We start from the raw sequence: 22,357 nt of genomic DNA on the forward strand, positions 1-22,357 counted from the left end.
CTAGCAACCTGGACGAGTTTTGATGATTTCATCTAATCCTAATTATGAGTTCCACTCTAGCTGAAGTAGCACATGATGGATTTTCTTCATCTGCGTGTAATGTACTATGGTCCGAAATCTGCTCAGTTCTGACACCACTGACCTTGTCTCTCTATGAAATTTCCTCGTTAAGAGTCTGTCAGCTTGCCCCCTGCTGCATGTAGCCGCTGCCATGCAGCCATCATTAGTGGAGACTGGTGCTGTATGTGGTGTGCACACCACAAGCTTCTTTAGGAGGCATTTCCTTCGGGAGGATGGATCTCAAAGAGCACTGCTGGTCAACTGTGGAGCCCAGAAAGACACCAATCTGAGGTCTCAGCCCAACGGGAATGAAAAACATTTGTTAAATCTTCTACACCTGAATTGGTGTGAAAATATTAAAAAAAGTTTTTACTGACTAGAATTCACTGTGATTTCTACTGGAATACCTGCTTCACTTAAAACCATCCCCAATAAATATGAATAAAGAATTTAAAGTTTTCTTTTGTGATGAAAATTTTTGGAAAAATACAGAATATAATTAGAGTTATCCTGTTTGAGGGGTGGATTTTGGAGTTAATTGATCTAAAATTGACAGTAGGTAGGGGTGTGTGTGTGTGTGTCCTATCCAACAGGGACCGTCCGGAAAAGAGGGGACATTTTTTAGGTTCCCTCTTGTACATGCTCTAAATCATATTAAAAACATATTATAAACCATCTGAAAATTTGTTTAAACTTTTGCCAAGAGGGGACATGGGTGTGTGTGTATTTGTGTGCGTGTGTGTGTGTCTGCATGGTTGCTTGTTTTGTGTGTCTTAATTTTAATCTGGCAACCTATCCAGTGTGTATCCTGTCATCACACGATCACCACCCATGATAGGTCTCTTTGCAACCCTGCAGGAATAAATGGGTAGATGGTAATTCATCCTTTGTAATTAAAAAAGTGTTTCATAACAAAATAACTGACAATTACTGACATCGCTGCTGTTAGTGCTACATACAATGATTTTTCCAAAAGGATGATATTTAGTCTTTTATCAAATTTTACAAGATTGGATCACATGGAAGGAGGGATCTGTGGCCATTCTTTTTGGCACAATCAATCTAGTTCCTGCAAATTCATGAGTCATCCAGTGGCAAATGAGAGTGCAGTGGATAATGTAATAGTATGTCTGGTCAGTTATTCCTATGCTGGCCAAATGTTTTGGATCATTAACCTGGTAAAATACAAAAACCAAGAATCACTTTCAGTTGTCTGGTAGAAGCAGATTTTCATCTAAAAAGTCCTGGTATTTTAAAAAGTCTATCATGTATACCAGCAAAGTTCTCATGGGATTTGAATGATTAAAAGGCCCACAGCATCACAGATACTTCACTGCACTTAACGGTAAGGATGAAGAGCTTTTCCAAATATTCATCCTTTGTTTTATATCAAACCAAGCTGGAATGCTTGCTGCCAAAAAGCTAAATCCTGATCTCATCTGACCGAACCACACAGTTCTGGTTGAAGTTCAAGCAGAGTTTAGCAAACTCCAAATTTTTATGTTTGTGGTGATAGAAAGAAAAAAGGTTTTTGTTTTTGCACTCCCAAACACTGGTTCTATAGCTCCACACATCCAGTGTGCCATGCCATATTTATACCTTATGTCGTATACATTCTTCAGGTAAACAACAAATAATTTACTATCAATTACAAGTTCCCAAACTCACTGATTACTTTAAAAAAGTAATGCATAAATAAAAAATGGTTTTGTTACATTTATTTAAAAGGGAATCATTAGTTATATGAAAAACTGTGCCACTGGTGATTTTGCTAAAAAAAAAAAAAAAAAAAAGATTTAACATTAAATTTGTTTCCCTACTGAATAACACTACTCAAATGAAAGATTAAATTAGTAGAACTTTTGAAATAAAATATGTATTTATTTTAAAGTATTTTAGCAAATTTGTGCTAGGTGTGCCAATAAATGTGGAAGGCTTAGAGTCAATAAGAGAGACTGAGGTGTGTGACCAATCCAAAACTGTAAACATTAGAAGTCTAAGGCAAACGTAGACTAAAGACGGACTTCAAACTACACACCCTTTAGTGAACCTCCAAACCTATTTTCTGCAGACCTTCTCCCTGAAACTGGCATTAGCATAAATCTACAGTCCTTAGAGGTAATGATTGTGTAAAATTATGGCTGCCTCAGCACACCTTACAGCCCTCTCTGCTATCGCTCCCTTTGGGGTCCAAGGCTCCAGCCTTCGATTGAGATCATCTCCATGCCTTGGTTCTCTCCACTATCAGCCTTCCTCTTTGCCTTCCAGTCCCACTCAAAGGGAATGTGTAACTGAATTTAAAATTGAGTGCCCTTCTTTCAAGGACCACAGCTAATGAGACGTTTTGCCTTGAAATCCAGGCTGGATGGAGGAGACCCAGTGGGAAAGGCCTGAGATGATAGCCGCCCTGTACGTCAGGTGTTAGGGTGCTAAGATCCCCGTGTGCTGAAAAGAGAGAAAGGTGGTTTCTAAGTACAGTGAAATGAGCTTTCATTGAACCAGCTCTGTTCTGTTGGTCACCTACGGCCGTCATTGTAAATCCAAGAGTTGTGTGATCTGTATCTAGGAGCAGAACAAGGGCCGACACCAGGCCTCCTCTTTTGCATACATATGTTAGAATCCCTGAAAGGAAAGCCCAAATGGCCTCGCTGAGTATTAGGAAGTGAGGTGACAATTACATTCAGATGGAAGAAAGCAGACTGTAGTGGGTCTGAGTGAGAGGAGGAAGGATGGTGCATGGAGAGATGGAGAAGTGACTCAAAGAGACCAGCCCGTAGAAGCAGGTACACTTGACAGTTTGCAGATCGAGGATCATCCAAGACTCTCTGCATGGGTGCAGCGATGAAAGGAATCGTCCAAGGGATTCTGCTTTTAATCAGGGGCCCCAAGGAGAGAACCTTGCAGTAGACGGGCCCCCGGCCGCCGCTAGCCACTGTCATGCTAATGAAAGAGGCTCAGGGTGTGAATGGAGAAGCTAGCTTGTTTCTTGTGTGCTAATTAATGCATGTGTCAGGTGTGTGTAAGTGTGCGAGGGAGACTCTTTATGCATTTTAATGAAGTGTCTGCTTATGTCTGAGCGTGTATGCATGTCAGTATGGCGGGATTTTAAGCATGGAGCGAGACAGATGTGTGACCAAAGAGTGGGTTCAAGAGTGCAAAAAACAGTGGATGCATCAATATGAAATTTGTACTGATTTCAAGGATATAAAGCTCTGATTTTGAATCCTCCTTTAATTGAGGTCTACCCCTTTTTGGTTCAAATTATAACTGCCAAAAAAGAAAAAACACCACGAGTAAACTATAGTTTCAATATATGTTTTAGAAATTCCAATAAATTATGACATAATTAATCAGTTTTGTTTTACTTTACTTCTCCATTTATAACCTGTCTTGCCGATCTAATTTTTCTCAAGACATGCCATGTTTTGACTGGTGTTTATCAGCCATTTTGTTTCACCTCTTGCAGCAAAAACCAAAAACCAAAAAAAAAAAAAAACTTCCTTCACGACATGTTAGGGGAGTGATTTCCAGACAGCCCTTTCAGTCTACCTCTTGTTCCCACGGACACAAACATGGGGGGACTTTTGGAGGCCTCAGGCACAGCATATGGCCTTAGGCTGCAGTATTGTCTAAGCTGTTTGGGCAAGCTAAAATAATGCCATTGTTGCATGTGCCTCTCAGACAAGACATAGGGGAGTGTGTCAGAGTAAAAAGGGAGAGCCATCAAAGTATGTGACCTTTTAATTTGCTGGTGGCCTCTCCCACAAACGACTGTGTCAGCCATGCAACCCAGTCTGCGACTCGGGACTCATCCAATCCCACTGGTGTTGACAAGAACCACGTTTCCTGGGTTTTATTTGACTGACGTCCCTCACCAAAACAAGTATTTTTTTAAATAAAAAAATAAAATAAAAAAATTCTCAAATTCTCAGCATGGGGAAAATTATTTTGTTGATGCCATAGAGAAAATGCTCATACCTCAAGAAACGTACTACATTTTGCCTCATTACAACCACAAACTATAATGTTGTCATGATGGTAGTTTTTAACAAGCCCACATGCAGAACACAAGACAGGAGAGGTAGGATCAGTGTTAAATGATTTAATAAAGATCACACAATTATCAGTGAGAATCAGGATGGTCTGGTCCAGGGGCAAAAACAGGGACGGCAACAATGGTTCACTACGAGGAAAGAACAGAGTGGTGAGTTCAGGGGTCGTGGGAAGGAAGGAAATCTTTCTGGGAAAAAACAGGCTGGTCTTACTTGTTGCTGATGAACAGAGTCTTGGAGGGGAAACCGAGTATGTCCGGGGTCTCGGTTCTTGGTGGGTCCAGGAACAACGGAGGAGTGCGGTGGGCAGCGGACAGGTAGGCACGAGAGCAGCGGGGAGACGGAGGAGTGGTACGGCCGCCAGCCGTGGGGTCCAGGAGATAATTGCCAAAACAACGGAGAGGTAAGTCTGGGAACTCGGGCAACCTGTGGATACTTTCCACGGCGTCACGAGGATGGTTCAAAAGCCAGGAATTCAACCGGGATCTCATCAAAGGATCACCTAAAAGGCAACGGAGTAGATAAAGATAATTACTAGAATGTTCAAGACAACTAGAAACACAGAGACAGGCTCAGGGGGGCTCAGAGGTACCGTGACTGGCTAACACTCAGGCGACGCTGGACTGGCGGCCAACTCCTTAAGTCTGCGCCGCTGATGAGGATGATCACGAACAGCTGCGGATAATAATGCACCGCACTCCAGCCGGAACCTGTCGCCATCTGGTGGTAAAAGGTAATAAGGGTGCACAGGAACTCCCACCATGCAGCCAGAACCCCGGAACATAACAGTACCCCCCCCTCAACGGTCGCCACCTGGCGGCCTAGACGAACTGGAAGGCAACGAGGAACGATAGTCGGAGATAAGGGAAGGGTCCAGGATGGAAGAACCAGAGATCCAGGACCTGTCCTCCGGACCGTAGCCCTCCCAATCGACGAGGTACTGCCAGCCGCGACCTCGCCGACGGGAGTCCACGATCCGACGGACGGTGTATGCAGGATGGCCATCAATGTCACGGGGGGGTGGGGGGGGTGCGGCTGGAGGGCAGAGCGTGCTGGTCTGGACCGGTTTGATCTGGGACACATGGAAGGTGGGGTGGGAGCGGAGGGAGGCGGGCAGACGGAGACGGACAGCCGACGGACTGAGTACGGTTTCAATGGGGAAGGGACCAATGTATCGGGGAGAGAGCTTTCTGGAAATGGATTTGAGCGGAACGTCACGTGAAGAAAGCCAAACCTGTTGACCAGGGACGTATATGGGTGCTGGTCTCCTCTTCCGGTCAGCCAGGCGCTTATTTCTATCCGCAGTGTGGTTGAGGTTACTGATAACAGTGTTCCAGACCTTCCGACAACGGCGGATGTGATGACGGACTGAGGTGACCGAGATATCCTTTTCCTCTGAGGAAAGAAGAGGGGGTTGATAACCAATGGAAGCCTCGAACGGGGACATACCGGTAGCTGCCGAGATGTGGCTGTTGTGAGCGTACTCCACCCAAGGGAGGAATTGGGACCAGTCAGAGGGGTTGGTGGAGGTGAAGCAGCGGAGAGTGGTTTCCAGGTCCTGGTTGAGCCGTTCGGTTTGACCGTTGGTCTGGGGGTGAAAGCCGGAAGAGAGTGAGACAGATGCGTTGAGAGCCGAACAGAAACTTTTCCAAACCTGAGAGACGAACTGAGGACCTCGGTCAGAGAGGATGTCCTGTGGGATGCCATGGAGTCGGAAAACGTGTTTGATCAGAAGTTGAGCGGTTTGAAAAGCCGTGGGCAACTTACGGAGAGGAACGAAGTGGCAGGTCTTGGAGAAACGGTCGACGATGGAGAGGACGGCGGTCATGCCCTTGGAAGGAGGTAGGCCGGTAACAAAATCTATAGATATGTGAGACCATGGTCGTTTGGGGACGGGGAGAGGTTGCAGGAGACCAGATGGAGGTTGGTGAGAGGTCTTATTTCTGGAACAGGTGGTGCAGGCTTGGACATACTCACTGACATCCTTATGGACAGAAGGCCACCAAAACTTGCGGAGGACGAGTGCAATGGTACGGCTTATTCCGGGATGTGCAGAGAATTTTGAGGCATGGATCCAGTGGAGGAAACGGGCTCGGACAGAGACAGGAACATAGAGCTTGTTGGGAGGACAGGTGTCGGGTGCAGGTTCCGTCAACTGAGCTTGAGTAATGATGTCTTCGATCTCCCAGGTAACGGTGGCGACTGTACAACTGGGAGGAAGAATAGGGGCAGGGGCCTTCTCGGAATCATCAGACGAATACAGGCGGGAAAGTGCGTCAGGCTTGATGTTACGGGAACCAGGGCGATATGAGATGGAGAGATTGAATCGAGAGAAAAATAGCGACCAGCGTGACTGGCGTGGGTTGAGCCTCCGGGCAGACTGAAGGTAGGACAAGTTCTTGTGATCGGTCCAGACCAGCACCGGATGCTCCGCTCCCTCCAGCCAATGTCTCCATTCTTCCAGGGCTAATTTCACAGCCAGCAGCTCCCGATCCCCCACATCATAGTTTCTCTCTGGGGGTGATAATCTGCGGGAAAAAAAGGCACATGGGTGAGTTTTATTGTCGCCAGGAGAGATCTGGGATAAGACCGCACCAACTCCGGTGTCCGAGGCGTCGACCTCGACAATGAACTGTCGGGACGGGTCTGGCTGAATCAGGATGGGAGCGTTGGCGAAGAGGGTCTTGAGGCGTGAGAACGCCGCTTCAGCCTCCGGAGTCCAACTAAAAGGGATCTTGGAAGAGGTTAGTGCAGTTAGTGGTAAAGCTGTCTGACTGTAGTTTCTGATAAAACGGCGGTAAAAGTTTGCAAATCCGAGGAAGCGTTGGAGCTGCTTGCGGGTTTCGGGTGCGGGCCATTGCAGTACTGCCTGGATCTTTTCCTCCGTAGGCCGTACCTGTCCGCCCCCTAACATGAAACCCAAGAAAGAAATTGACGGCTTGTGGAACTCACACTTCTCAGCTTTGACAAAGAGTTTGTTCTCGAGCAGTCTTTGGAGAACCATGCGAACGTGGCGTCTGTGTGTCTCTAGAGTCTGCGAATAAATGAGAATGTCATCCAGGTACACGAAAACAAAGATGTTCAGAAAGTCTCTTAAAACATCGTTGACCAGGGCTTGAAAAAATGCAGGCGCATTGGATAAGCCAAAAGGCATCACGCAGTACTCAAAATGGCCAGTAGGTGTCTTAAACGCAGTCTTCCACTCGTCACCCTCGCGTATGCGCAGAAGATGGTAAGCGTTTCGCAGGTCGAGTTTGGAAAAAACTGTAGCACCGTGCACCGGTTCGAAGGCAGATGATAATAATGGCAGGGGATACTTATTCTTAACCGTAATATTGTTTAACCCTCTATAGTCTATGCAGGGCCTCAGAGACCCATCTTTCTTCCCCACAAAAAAAAATCCAGCTCCCAGAGGGGAAGATGAGGTGCGGATTACACCGGCTGCCAAAGACTCCCTTATATATTTGTCCATAGTGTCTCTTTCAGGTCGAGAAATGTTGTATAAGCGACTGGTGGGTAACGGAGCCCCCGGCAGGAGGTCTATGGAACAATCATATGGGCGGTGAGGAGGGAGAGAAAGAGCCTTGGACTTACTGAACACCGGAGCGAGGTCGTGGTATGCAGAGGGGATTGTGGAGAGATCGACCGGGTCCGCCTCCTGAGGCTCAGCCGGCGGAGGACCTGGGGGAACAGCTGAGCGGAGACAAGATGAGTGACACGAAGCGGACCAGGACTCTAGGTGTTTTTCGGTCCAGTTTATTTGTGGGTTGTGAAGTTGTAACCAGTGGAACCCTAAAATTATGGGGGAATTGGCTGATGAGAATACAAAAAATGAAATAAACTCACTGTGGTTACCCGAAATGATGAGGTGGAGTGGTTTGGTTTTATGTGTGATGTGTGGCAGTGTTTTCCCATCTAATGCTGTGACTCGCAGTGGAACAGGTAGTGGTTCGGTCTCTATTTTCATCTGTTTCACCAGGGAGTCGTCGATCAAATCTTGTTCGCAACCAGAGTCGACCAGGGCGGATAAAGAAAATGACTGGGTCTGAATCAAAATGGTTGCGGGCAACAGTAAGCGAGGAGAGTCTTTTTCGCTGGGATGGTCCGCCAACCTCCTCGCTACTACGGGCGGACCGGGAGGTTTAAACGAACCGGACAGTTGGCCAAAAAATGACCCGGGGAACCACAATAAATGCAAAGGCGGGCTGAAATGCGCCGCTGGCGCTCCTCAGGAGTCAGGCGAGTCCGACCTAACTGCATGGGCTCGGGTTCCTGAAAGGCTCGGGGCGGAGAAACTGCCGAGGGAGAAGCGGAGCCACTGAGGTGTCTAAACGGTTGGCTCCTACGACCCCAATCTCTCCTTCGGGACCGGATTCTGTGATCCAGTCGGATGGTCTGGCTAATTAATTCCTCTAGGGTCCTAGGTTCTTCGAAAGTAGCCAGCTCATCCTTAATGTTTTCATTTAACGCGTTATAATATGCGCTCTTAAGCGCGGCTGGGTTCCAGCCTGTTGCTGCAGCCTTGATACGAAAATCAACGGAAAATTCTGCCACAGTTCTATTTCCTTGTTTAATATTCCACAACTCTCTGGAATTAAATGACTGGTCAGCATCTTGGCAAAACACCTGTCTGAACTCTTTTATGAATTCATCAAATGAACAGCCATAGCGTGCTGGATCTGGGAAACGAGCTTCGGCCCATAACAAAGCTTGTCCCGACAATGAGGACAGGACGTATGCTATCTTGGAGCTGTCGTAAGGGAAGCTCCTCGGGGAGTGATTAAACATTATTGAGCATTGAAGGAGAAAACCATTACATTTTCTCCGATCACCTGTGAATCTTTCGGGTGTAGGTGGACGGATCTCAGAAAACGTGGATTGGATCTCCGGAGCTGGGTTTGAAGCTGGAGCGGGATCTGGAGGAGAAGTTTGAGGGGCTGAACCTCGAAGGAATCGGGTTAATTCAGACAGTTGTTGGTTCGTTTCAGTTTGGGTTCTACTTAACTCTCTTAGTGCGTTTTCATGAGTTTGCAATGTAGATTGTTGTTCGGCTAAGGCTCTCCGGATTGCGTCTGCTGGGCTGATTTGTTGGCCTGAGTGTTCTGTCATGATGGTAGTTTTTAACAAGCCCACATGCAGAACACAAGACAGGAGAGGTAGGATCAGTGTTAAATGATTTAATAAAGATCACACAATTATCAGTGAGAATCAGGATGGTCTGGTCCAGGGGCAAAAACAGGGACGGCAACAATGGTTCACTACGAGGAAAGAACAGAGTGGTGAGTTCAGGGGTCGTGGGAAGGAAGGAAATCTTTCTGGGAAAAAACAGGCTGGTCTTACTTGTTGCTGATGAACAGAGTCTTGGAGGGGAAACCGAGTATGTCCGGGGTCTCGGTTCTTGGTGGGTCCAGGAACAACGGAGGAGTGCGGTGGGCAGCGGACAGGTAGGCACGAGAGCAGCGGGGAGACGGAGGAGTGGTACGGCCGCCAGCCGTGGGGTCCAGGAGATAATTGCCAAAACAACGGAGAGGTAAGTCTGGGAACTCGGGCAACCTGTGGATACTTTCCACGGCGTCACGAGGATGGTTCAAAAGCCAGGAATTCAACCGGGATCTCATCAAAGGATCACCTAAAAGGCAACGGAGTAGATAAAGATAATTACTAGAATGTTCAAGACAACTAGAAACACAGAGACAGGCTCAGGGGGGCTCAGAGGTACCGTGACTGGCTAACACTCAGGCGACGCTGGACTGGCGGCCAACTCCTTAAGTCTGCGCCGCTGATGAGGATGATCACGAACAGCTGCGGATAATAATGCACCGCACTCCAGCCGGAACCTGTCGCCATCTGGTGGTAAAAGGTAATAAGGGTGCACAGGAACTCCCACCATGCAGCCAGAACCCCGGAACATAACAAATGTATTTTTCTTAGGATTTTATATAAAGTCCAACACAAAGCAGATGATAAATGTGAAGGTAAAGGAGGAGGTAAACAAATACATAGCACTCAAATGTTTTTATACATAAAAGCATGATACACATTTGTATTCAAACCCCTATTATATTACTCCTAATGATTTCAGTGTACTGACTGTAATTTAACCTCAATAGTGATTTGAGAATAGCAGTGAATAAACAGCACCATGGAGATCAAGGAACACACCAGGCAGGTCACAACAGTGTTTCAACATCTCACAGAGCATTGTTTGAGTCTTCATTCAGAAGTGGGAGCAAGATGGCACAGTTGCAAACCAACCAAGACATAACCATATTCCTAAACTGACAATTCTGCAAAGGGTATTAATGAAAAAAAGTAACCCTTACTTTCTCCATGATGAGAATCGTAGCGATCTACAGCTCAGTTGGGAGAATATGTTAACATTAAAACAGTCAATTCTGCACTCTACAAATGTCTCCCCTATAGTAAAGTGGGAAAGAGAAAGTCATTGTTGAAAATAAGCCACAAGACATCCATGAAGGCAATGTATAGGATGCATAAATGTGGAAAAAAGGTACTCTGTTGCAGGGCAGAAAACCTTGACATAACCCTGAACACACAATCCCACTGTTGAGACAGCATCATACTGTGGAGATGCTTTTCTCCTGACTGACATTGAGGTGCAGATGTGCAAATCTGGGAGAGGCCAACTCTTACAACTGGAGGGGCGGGGAGTCAATGATTGTAACGTGATAAAAAAGTAAATGAATTGATTTGAAGAAAAGAGAAATTAGTTCATGTAATTATGTCATATTGGGACATAATTACATGTAATTCTATCCATGATCACCAAATAAGTCCCAATATGAAACCTGATTCTCTTAAATCCACAGCTTGGGTGACTGTCTCGCTTCTTGGTTGGAAGACACACTACAGGTCCCTATATGTGGTTCCACAAGTACTGCCTTGCATACTCCGCCCTGCCCCCAACCTTGTCCACCCTGTAAAGTGCCATTATAAAAATGTCAAGGGGTCCCTCTCTCTGTCAAAATCATGTGCCATTATGCAAATCACTGTGTGAACACACATTCTCAAAGATTTACATAAGCTATATGGACTATAACTCAAAGGAGAATACAGAAGTAATTCAAATAGGTGTTATATGGAAATTTTCTTAAAAATAAAAAATAATTATTGTCTTATCTTTAGTTTGAATTGTTTAGTGTTATGCGTTTACTAAGTTTGTGTTCTTAACAATAATTTATATGGTATTTTCTTTATTATACGAGCGTAAAACAAAGATTTTTAAGTAGGGATGTACCAATCAGGCAGTTTTCGTTGAGGTCTGACTTGTCTATTCTGCTTTTGACGCTTCCAATTTATTTTCATACTGTGACACATAAAGGACCACAAATATGTTGAAGGTTTTTAATTTTTTTTCCCACTTTTTTATAGAGAGCAGTTTTTATTCCAAAAGAATAAAAACTGCAATGACACATAAAATCATACATACATAAACAATAAAAAAATTACACTTTTTATGTATCAAAACATGTGTCCCTAAGCTTAATTAGATTTTTTTATTGATTTAAAAGACAAATCAAAGTTCATTCTTTTCACAGATGCATTATTAGATAAAACATGTTGGGAGTTTTTAGTCTTGATGCATAATAGTCTTGGTGAATCAGCAAATAAAATTGGATGTTTTGCATTTTTTCAGAGGCAATAAAGATAAAGGAAAAATTGAAAGATGCAGAAATCTGGCTGTCTGGTGCATTTCTAGCATAATATGAAGGTAGAGAATAAAAAAGGAAGTTTAAAAAAAAAATTAAAATTAAAGTGTATGCAGATCTGCTTAGTTTCCAATGCAACAGAAGTCAGACTCATGCTCAAGTTTGAATATATTCAAATCAAGAGGATTTTCCATCACTGATACATTTTATTGAAAAGATCACACAAGGAAGGGTGTAGTGGCAGTACCCTCTCAAATTGGGTGGAGAGTGATTTTCTGAGTGACTATTAGACAGAAGCTTTTATGTGATTGGATCCATTTTACATTTTCTCACTCTTTCTTTTTTCCTGGCATTAAATGTCTGTGTTTGAAATGTAATGTCTGCAGAGGAAATGGAGACAATGAGAAACGAAGGTGAGAGGGATATAAGAGGCAGAAATGTGAAATTCTTTTGGTAGAAAGCATGAAGGTGCCTGAGACAGAGGTGAACCCTGTAATGTACCCATTTGAATGTTGAATCATCCATTTACCATGACTTTCACTGCGTTGCTGTTGGACAGAGTTCCTCATACGAAGAGCAATAAAAAGGTTCTATGTGTATACTTCTTTGGACTTGCACAATAGCTCAATGTGACATTATAGAAAATCAAAAAAAGAACAGCTAACTTCCCCACTCTGTGACACATTAGGGTATCGACGAGGTCTAGCGAAAGGCGTAAGAGAAACAGCAGCCAGGGCCCTCTGTTTTGACAGCTATAAACTAGAACATTGTTCCATTGTTTGCTTCCCACAGATGCAGTTTGAGTGGCAGTGAGTGTGGCGTACGCTGACATGTAGAGCTGCTTCACATTTCCTCTAATTGCTCCGCGTTGCCCGAGCCTGGCACACATGTAGAGCATGGTGAGAGGCAACTCTTTTCAGGTCAGAACAGGAGGTGCTGTGTTTTGGCATACAAAGAAGAAAAAATGCAGCCATGAGGGGGTAGACAAATAACAAGAGGAGTAGGAGGAGAAAAGCACAAAGGGGAGGCGTTTTATCATTTCTGACTGAGTATTCTGAAGGACAGAGGTCGACGGCCCTGTTTCTGCAACTCTGTTGTAGAGTAAGGTCTGGCATTTAGCATTAACCTACATACAGTGGCAAAAACAAGTGCTGAACACACGAAATTCATTTTAATAGGGCTATTAGAAAAAAATAATACTAGATATCAGTGCACAACCCAAGTAATTTAGACATACAAAGAAATTAGATAAATGGCAGAGGGACTAAGTAATTGACACACTTAGTGATATTTCTTCAATACTTAGTAAAGATTTTTTGGTCATGGTAGATTAAGGAGGACTAATGCATGAAGAAAGTATTTGCATGCTTAGTCCAGGCATGATTTGGACCCATTCTTCAGCTCAAACTCTCTTCAAATTTTCAATGCTATTTGATCATGAATTCTTTCCATCAATTTTCAGTTGGGATGATTGCCTTGGCCATTCCAGCAGTTTTCTTCCTCCGTTGAGGGTTTGATTGCCTGTTTATTTGGATCAGTGTCTTGAGGGGAAAAAAAATCACCCTTTGATAGTTCATCTTGGGCCTCTGATTAAGAAAAACCCAGTACATTTATCCTCAATTCAATTTAATGAGGTATTACAGTACCATATTGTTAAAGACAGTCCGACTCTATGATGTTCCCATCTCCAAACTTAATTGTTGGTATGTAATTTTTTAATACTTCCTTTTGACCAGACTATTTCTTACCCGTACTTCAATCGCTTAATGTTCAAATGTTCAGTAACAAACTTTAAGGCAGCTTCAAAATGCTTTTCCTTCTGCAGTGGAGTCTTTGTGCAGCAAGTGCTCACAGACAACATTGTGGTTGAGTGCATTGTTTATTGTTTTCATGTAAGAACTGTAGCTTATGAATCCTGGTCTTTCTGAACTTCATTGCAAGTGGAGGTTCAAGAAGCTTGAGTAAGCTTCTTGATTATTTTGTTCTACTTCTAAAGGGTACATGCACATTTTGACAGAAACATGCACAAGTATGTGCCTTTCTTAGAAGTTTTTATAGATATATAATTTTTATAAAACATATTCCGCGTGTTCTTCTACCTTACATATAATTTGTGAACTTTGTTTTGACTTGTTTTTATGTGTTGGAAATCTGGGCTTTTTACTGGTGTCTGGTCTAAATTCCATGTCAATAGCAACAATAGAAATACATTTATTGATAGACATTGATGTTTTCAGTACATTTTTATCCACTTTACATGTCACTCAAATGCATTTTGTCCGTCAGCAAAGAAAGTCAGTTTTGTGGAAACCACCACAAATGCAGAAACAAAGAAAGGGGGGCACAATATAGTGGCAGACACAGCGTCACTTTTGATTCATGTTGCGCTGAGAAGTATTGAGATTGGAGAAAATCCTTGCAAGGGAGGAGGGAAAAAGCCTCTATCCTTGCTGATGCTATTTTAATTAAATAGTTGCTAGGTTACACATTGCAGAACGACAGAGGTAGGTGGTGTGGCACAGGCGTCTGGGCAAGGGGAACAGTGTGTGTGAGGCAGCACATGTCCCTGAACAATGAAAACACATCCCCCTTTCTTTTTCCACATCCCAATTTATAATAAGGATTTCAAATGCGAGACATATTGACATGAACTACAGTGAGAGCGATTTTACGCTCCCTAAAACTCTCTCCTTCGCCGTCTCCCCGTATCCGTCTGTCCTTTTCATTATTTTCTCACAGATCTGAAGATGGGTTGGTGATGGGGGGAGGAAGCCCCTTTTCATCATGGTGACACTGCTTTTCACCTCCGCTGGTGACTGGTGCTCCCAGTGCACGCCGGGATCCCAGACATCGCAGAATGCCACGAGGCCCCGTGTGCCCTGGCAACTGCTTCGGCTTTTTACTGCCTCCTCCCAAAACATCCTCGTGAATGTACAGACACACCTCCTCTAGTTTCTACCCCGAGCCTCCATCCACAGCAGCTCTGGCCACACAGCAGCTCAGACAGAGCTCTGATGGAGATGGACTGGAAGAGAGGGGAAGTCTTCCTTGATGTTGGAAATAAATCTGACAGGCCCCACCGGATGTGGCAGAGTCTAATCTTTTTTCACCGACTGAAGGGTGTGTGCATGTAGAGGAGTTTGTCTTTTTTTTTTTTTTCACCCAACATCACTTTCTTTATTTTCAACACCCCCTCTTCATCTCAGCCTTTCTTTTCTGTGGCAGTGCAGATAATGCCATAATTTACAGCCATGCATTGCAGAAGATGAATGATAGTTGCTTTTCTTGCTTGGGATGCATTCACCTTTACCAGATAATAGCCCTTTTGAGAGAATAATAAAAGCAAATGTCTTATTTTTATATTACGTTTTCATTCTAACGCTCGAGAAGTGAAATGTAATTTTCAATCTTTCATTTAAAAACAAAGTTGATGGTTATGAGTGCGCTACTTTTTTCCTTAGATATTCCTCTTTCATATTCTTCAGTGAAATATTATAAAAGTAAAAAGTTTTTTTTATGTTATTCAATCATTTAAAGTCTCTGGTGCATATAAGAGTATGCCTAAAAAGGGTAATTTTGCACACACACACACACACACACACAAATGTGTAATGCTTAGTAAAAGAATTGATACGTATGGAACTTTTTTTATATTTCTCACATCACAACTACAAACTTTAGTAGAAAGTATATAATTTAGATTTTTTTGTGTGACAGACCAACACAAAGCAGTGGATAATTATGGAGTGGAAATAAGATAATATATATCTTTAAAGCTTTCTGTGAAAAAAAAAGAAAACTCTCTCTGAAGTCAGCTAAAAAGACTGTCAGTATGAAGCCCTTAGAGGTTTGTTAGAGAATTAGTGAACAAACAGCAGCATGAAGACAAACAGGTCAAGCTGTGGAGAAGTTCAATCCATTGTATGAAAATGGAAAGAATATGGCACAAATGCACAGCTGCCCACCTAAACTGAAAGTGTTTCCAGGGGGCATAAAGCACTGAAATTCAGTACTGGAATAAAGCAGAAAGATTTGCCCTCTGCAGTTTTCCATAAGTCACATAACAAAAAGAGTAAAAATGTAACAGAAGGAGCTCTAGTTAAATGTAATGCATGCAAAACGCTAAATGTGGTACAAAGCTCATCCCTTAAAAACACCATGCTCACTGTGAAACATAGTGGCATCATCATTATGTTTTTCAGTTTTTCAGCAAGGACCAGGAAGCTGACCAGAGTTGATGGGAAAATGGGTGAAGCTAAATACAGGTCAGTGTTGCCAGAGACTGCAAGGGACTCCAGACATTAGTGGACGGTCACCTTCAAGCAGAACTCAAACCTTAAATATGCAGCTAAGGATAAAATCGAATGGTTTTGATCAAAGCATGTCCATGAGTTAATATGGCTTGGGCTGAACCACATTTAAAAAGACGTTTTACAGACACTCTGTTCAGTCTAAATTAACTTTTGCTGTTTTTTTTTTTTAAAATTAGCAAAAATTCCAGTTCATAAATCTGCAAAACTGGACATTACCTGGACGTCATATTTACTCGATATGTTTCCTTTCACACATTATTTGTGTTATTTTATTACTCAAAACCACCACAAAATATGTTCAGGTTTGTGACTGCAACATCAAAAAATGTGAAAAACCTTAAGGGTCATGAATGCTTTTGCAGCGATTTTAATTTAAACAAAAAGCATCCAAACTTTAAATATAAAGAACATTAATCTGTCCTTGATGTATCTGCCCCCCAAAAAACAATTTACACTCTCATGTCTTTCCAACAGACGACGCTGCAGGAGGGAACGGACAATCAACATGTGTCTGCAGCACGACAGGCTTGTTTCTGAGTGTCCAGGGTCAGCCTCCCAAGGGACCACTCCAAAGGACTGCAGTGACCTGCCAACACCTCTCCCCTGACATGGTGCAGCCAGAGGTCAAAGACAATATCTGAGGCGGCGTCGGATCAATGTGTAACCTTCTGACATATAATCAGGATTAGGGCAATTGACCCATTCATATTTTTGCTAATGTTCTGAAGACATTTTATTTTTCAAGGAAATGCGATGCATTACTTTGAAGAAACCAGAACTATTTAAGTTATATTAATGAAGCAGTTTGTTTCTTGTGAGGCAAGACCAAAGATATGAACAGAAGAAAACAAATATTCTAAATTTGTTCCCTTACCAACATCAACAAGGTAAAATCTTGTATATAAACAAAACTGATACACTGATATATGAATCTAAATAATGATAAAAAAATTTAAATCAGTAGGTGGACAAATAAATTTAGCTGGCCTATAGAACTAAGATTAGTTTTATATATGTTCTACTTCACAGTTTCCAAAGACACCTAACTACGTGAATAAATCAGAAACATCAGCCGGCTCTAAAGCTATGTGAACCAGAGGTTTAACTACTATATGAATGCCATTTGCATTATTTTCCTAATAAAATGTAACAGTGAAAATTAGCTCCACCAAGCTTGAAGCACGTAGAGGAGAAAAGTGGGGGAAAAAAACCAATTGCCATTTCCACATTTTTCTTAAAGCGTATGGGTAGAACAATATGATTTTTTAAAATAATATTTATTATTGATATTATATTGACATTGGAGAAACCTAAAAAGGAAAACTCCCAAAAAGGCAACACTATGTGCACACTGCAGCACCTTTGTTCTAGTTCAAGTCCCGCATTCACTAAAGTGCGATAAATCCTCCTAATGAACGGTCATCCAGAGTGCTGCATAAACGACAACAACATCACACGGTGTTCCATATCAAAGATCCCATCTACTCTCATCCTTCCACTGGCTCAATCCGAGGCCTTTTCTCTGGACACATTATTACTGTCATCATTTTAACATGAAAGGGAGGAAACAAGTGCTGTACCACTACCAAGGAGACACCTTGATCCCAGAGCATTTGCATTCGCCACCTTGTTCCGCCTGATGTATGAACGAGTTAGCGCTGGGCTCTGTGATTGGCCGGCGCTGAAAAGCAGAAGCAGGCACTCTGCTAATGCTGCATATGTTGTTCCCCCTTCCCCCCTTCTTCCACACTGTGTCACACTCAGGTGGTGGCACTAGAGGGCAGTCCACCCTGTTGCTTTTTGTTGTGGAGGAGGCAGACACTGTTGGACTCACACTGAGGGAATGATCTTTTAAAATATTTTGTAATTTTTGTCAATTCCATGGAAAATTTGTCAGGACTTTTTGGAAATCAGTGGTTTGACAATTACTTCTGGACTGGACGGTTTATCCTCAGTTGAGTACTGAAAAGGAAAACTCATCAATTGGTTTTCGTCAATTGGAAAACTCTGTTAGTTTATGCAATGTATAGTCACATTGCATAAACTAACAGAGGTGGGCAACAAGGATGCTTTCCAAAAGCTTTTAAAGAAAGCCTTTTATTTTAAAGAGGTAGGATAATGCTCTCACACACACAGCTGGACTGTTGGCTCTCTGTCTGTGGTGCAGTCATTCAGGAGGCTGCTGCTAATTGAAGACACACAACAATGAAGCGCGGAAACCCCAAAGCAACAGTGTTAATCAGAGAAAAAAAAATAATGTAAGAGGAGTAGTGATTACAGTGAGGACAGCCAGCCATTTCAGCAGACCTCAAATTTGATCTAAGTGGTGATTTTAATATAGTTTATAAGGACTTCTTGTGCACTTCTTTCCCCGTCTGCCAGAAGCTAGCTCAGTCCGAGACAAATCCAGAAAACTTTATTACTGGATGAGTGTAAATAGGTTACATTAGTTGGGAAAGAAGCGTTAGATTCAACATTTATGTTGATATTAAATCACCATCAAACACTCTATTGTTTCAGATCATTGTAAAAATATTCTCCTGTTGACTTTGCGTCATAACTTTTGTTGCTCCCAACCATTCAAACACAAAACAAAGACAATTTAATTACTGTTTTATATACAACATTGAAACGCTTTTTAAAAACATGTAGCCACGACATTTATTTATAAGTTTGTTTATAAAGCACTTGTCATTTTATATCAACACTACTCTAATACTTTCTGCCTGTTGCCTTCAGTTGGCATTTCTACTTTCATTAACATCTCCAGTGCCTCTGCTTGTTTAAAAATACTTCAACTTCTATTAAAATTTTTAAATACATTTATCAGTTGACTATAATTATTTTTGATTTCTTTTAGCAACCTGTGACAGAGTTCTGTCCTATTTTTCTGCTTGTTTTTTTTTTTTTCAGAAATTTGTGAATGTGACAAATAAAAACCTTGAACCTTTTATGTTTTACCACTAAATGAAATGTCCACTGTGGATTTTTCACTTGTGTTTGTCATTAATTATTTAACATGAATCTGTTCCAAATGTTGTTTCTTTGTTACTTGGAGGAAGTGTGAATGATTTGCAAATGGTTTGACCTTCTAATCAAAACTCCGTCATGATAAATATTTTTCTATGCCCATTAAAAAGGTGGCGTTGTGGAATTTTGATGCAACTTACAATTTACATTTGTTCTAAAAAGCAAGTTTAAAATAACTTAATTTAAAAAAAACCTACTTCACATCTGTAAACACACTTCAGTGTTGTGCACCACCTTTGGATCTGCTGTGATGGTTTAGAAAAGAATATGATTGGATGTTTTATATATAGGATATGTGCTATAATCTCAGTCATCCTGTAATCGGCGTGCTATTATGAAAGAAAAAAAGCTTTTTCTAAAAATCTTTTCACTTGCATTTAATTGAAGGTATCAATGAAGAGAAAAAAACACCTAAAAGTAGGTTACAGGAGGTCAAGCAATGTAAAGTGGTCTCTTTTCGGCCATTCACGGGAGAAGGTCAGGTCAATCATGTAAGTATGGCAGCCGCTTCTCACAATCAACATCGGGATGGGTTAGCCCTTCTGTGCTAGACAGAAAGCCTGCTTTTGTAGCGTCAACCCCTTCAGAAGCTTCTCGGTTCTTCGGCTGTGTTGTGGCGACGGAGGGGTGGGGGTCTCTGCTCTACGAAGAGGGGCCCTCTGTGAAAAGGCCCCACTCAAGAGGAATAAAGGAGCCTCTCCAGTGGTTTGTTTTGGAGGCTGTCTTATTGATCTGTCTACCTATGAATGAATGCATTGGCCCAGTTTTCCCGCTCACAGCTACAATGGCACTCGGCCTGTATTAACTGCCCCGATGTTATTCCCAGAGAATGGCGCACATTGAGAGGAGTTTTGGGAACGTTTGTCGTTTCATCCCCGAATCCACAAACCTTTCCCCGGAGAATGGAGACGGTTAACAAGGAGAAGTAAATCAATGACTGCTGACTGCCAAAATCAATATTATAGATTGAACAAGAATGTGGAACAGTTCATACATACAAAGACGCTGAACCACAACAGCCACTTCATTTTCCTAACTGAACATTATTTTGTTTAGGACCTTGGAGTTCTGTACTAAAAACTGGACTTTTAAGTGCCATTATATTTATTATTGTTGTGCAGATCTGCTCATTAGTTCAGATGTGGGTGCATGAAGAGACATTTGTGTGTGCACACACATACACACATTAGTGTGCCACTCTGCAGCACTTCTCAGCAGGTGAAAGAAATCTGGCCCAATCAGCAGCACCCTCAACTCAGGTATATAAGGAATCCACTAACCACTTTACTGGTTTTGCAACAGAGCTGAGGAAGGCAAACACAGCCTCCAAAGCAGCATTTCATGGAAAAGGACTTATAAGGACTACCGGTAAGCCACTAACTGGGCTTAATTAAATGTAATTTGACTGTAGTTTTGCATTTGAGAAATGAAATGAAGAATTTATTGAAGTAACAGTTTGCATTGCTAGTTTTATAGTTTGGTTCCACTAAATGTATGTTAAACTCACAGCAACTAATATTTAATGGAAAAACCTCATGTCCTAAGGAAAAGAAAAAAAATGTAATTCTAAAATGTGTGGATTTGTTTGATTCAAATTCAACCAGACATGAAATTTAATAATTTAATACTGTGAATTTATGGTTAAAATTGTAAGAGAAATGTATGTTTAAGGTTAAAAATAGAATTAGTCATTAAGATAAATTATTAACTTTGACCCAAATGTCTAAAAATGTATGTTAAAATATTTTGTATGTGTTTTGTAGGTTTTTCACCTGTTCTGTTCATTGGTTCTCACTCATTGGTGAAAATAAAAAAGATTGAGTGAATTCCTGAAGTCTCCAAGTCCTCCTTTTCAAGTGTAGGAAGCCATGAAATTATAGGACACTTGACAGTGAAAAACCGGTAGTCCTTATAAGTCCTTTTCCATGAAATGCTGCTTTGGAGGCTGTGTTTGCCTTCCTCAGCTCTGTTGCAAATTAATCAAATATCACAAAGTATATCAAAACTTCACAAAGCGTGTTGCTGCTTTTCCTGGGATTTTTCCTTTGGCATTTATGAGGGAAGTTCTCAGTGTCTAGACATCTCAGTGCTGATAACACTATTTAATGACAAGCGTGCATGACAACTCGGAGATATCATCTTCCTCAGAAAGGTTTCCAAGAAGGAAGTGAACCCAGTTCACCTTTGTCTCTTACTAGAATTTGGATTATTTTCCTCATACCAATACTGCAGTTGGGTGATGAGGAATTTTTTGTCTTTACCTTCATCGTCAATTTGCTTTTCTAACCGTCTGATGATTCTCCTTTGGCCATCTACTACCTGAATACGGAAATATATCAACAGTAGAAATAGGCCAGAGGGCATGAACAAGAAGATCGGGTTATCTGTGAAAGCATTGTAAGCTCGAAAGAGCCAAGAAAGAATTTGGTGATGGTCCTTCATCCTCTCAGCCCACAGCTTCACGGATTCCAACATACTGGTTAGGTTCCTGAAAGGGCCACATCCTGATGATGGTTTGATTATCCAAACTGTATATGCAACAAAAACAGCAGCACCAAGAAATGAGGGGAAGAACAAGAGAGTAATGAATGCTGTTGTCATGTGAGTTGCCCTCCAGGGCTTTTTAGATGCCTGACAGTTGAACACCAGGCTGAGGAGAAAGAGATGGAGACGGTGAGAAATGGCTTGACATATGTGAATGGTGACCACCACACTCCTGAACCACACTGGCATGCCAAATATCCATGGACTGAAGATTTGACTTCTCTACCCGACAATAGGAAAGCAGTAGAAGCTACATTCCTCAGGACTGAAAAACAGTTGGCAAAGGACTCAGAGTGGAGATTGGCCTATGCTTCACAAGTCCATGAAATGGTCGATCGCAAAGCTGCAGTGAAACTGTCCAAAGAAGTTCTACAAAGCTGGACTGGGCCAGTGTGGTATATAAGTCATCTCATTGCACTAAATCCACATTCCATATCCACTCCAGTGAGGCTAGTGTGGAACAGCAGCCAGAAGTACAAAGGTCTGAGTTTGAATGACATGTTGATTAAAGGTCCTGATGTCTTAAATCCAATCAGAGCCGTCCTCCTGAGGTTCCGAGCTGGTGTCTTTGCTGCCCTTGGTGACATCCAAAAAATGTACAACTCTGTGTGGTTAGAAGAGAAAGAGGTTCATCTGCACAGGTTTTTGTGGCGTGACAGTGAGGATGCTGAAATAGAAGATTTTGCCA

At 42.3% G+C, this 22,357-nt stretch overlaps 1 long non-coding RNA gene across 1 annotated transcript; it reads left to right on the top strand.

The window, feature by feature from the left end:
• Nucleotides 1-10,033: 10,033 nt before the first annotated feature.
• LOC116730287 (uncharacterized) lies at nucleotides 10,034-19,253 on the top strand. The gene is made up of 2 exons (XR_004341295.1): nucleotides 10,034-16,047; nucleotides 16,570-19,253. It is a non-coding gene; the product is annotated as an uncharacterized LOC116730287 (long non-coding RNA).
• The last annotated feature ends 3,104 nt before the right edge of the window (nucleotides 19,254-22,357 follow it).

The sequence above is a fragment of the Xiphophorus hellerii genome, chromosome 12 (assembly GCF_003331165.1).
Source record: "Xiphophorus hellerii strain 12219 chromosome 12, Xiphophorus_hellerii-4.1, whole genome shotgun sequence".
NCBI lineage: Eukaryota > Metazoa > Chordata > Actinopteri > Cyprinodontiformes > Poeciliidae > Xiphophorus > Xiphophorus hellerii.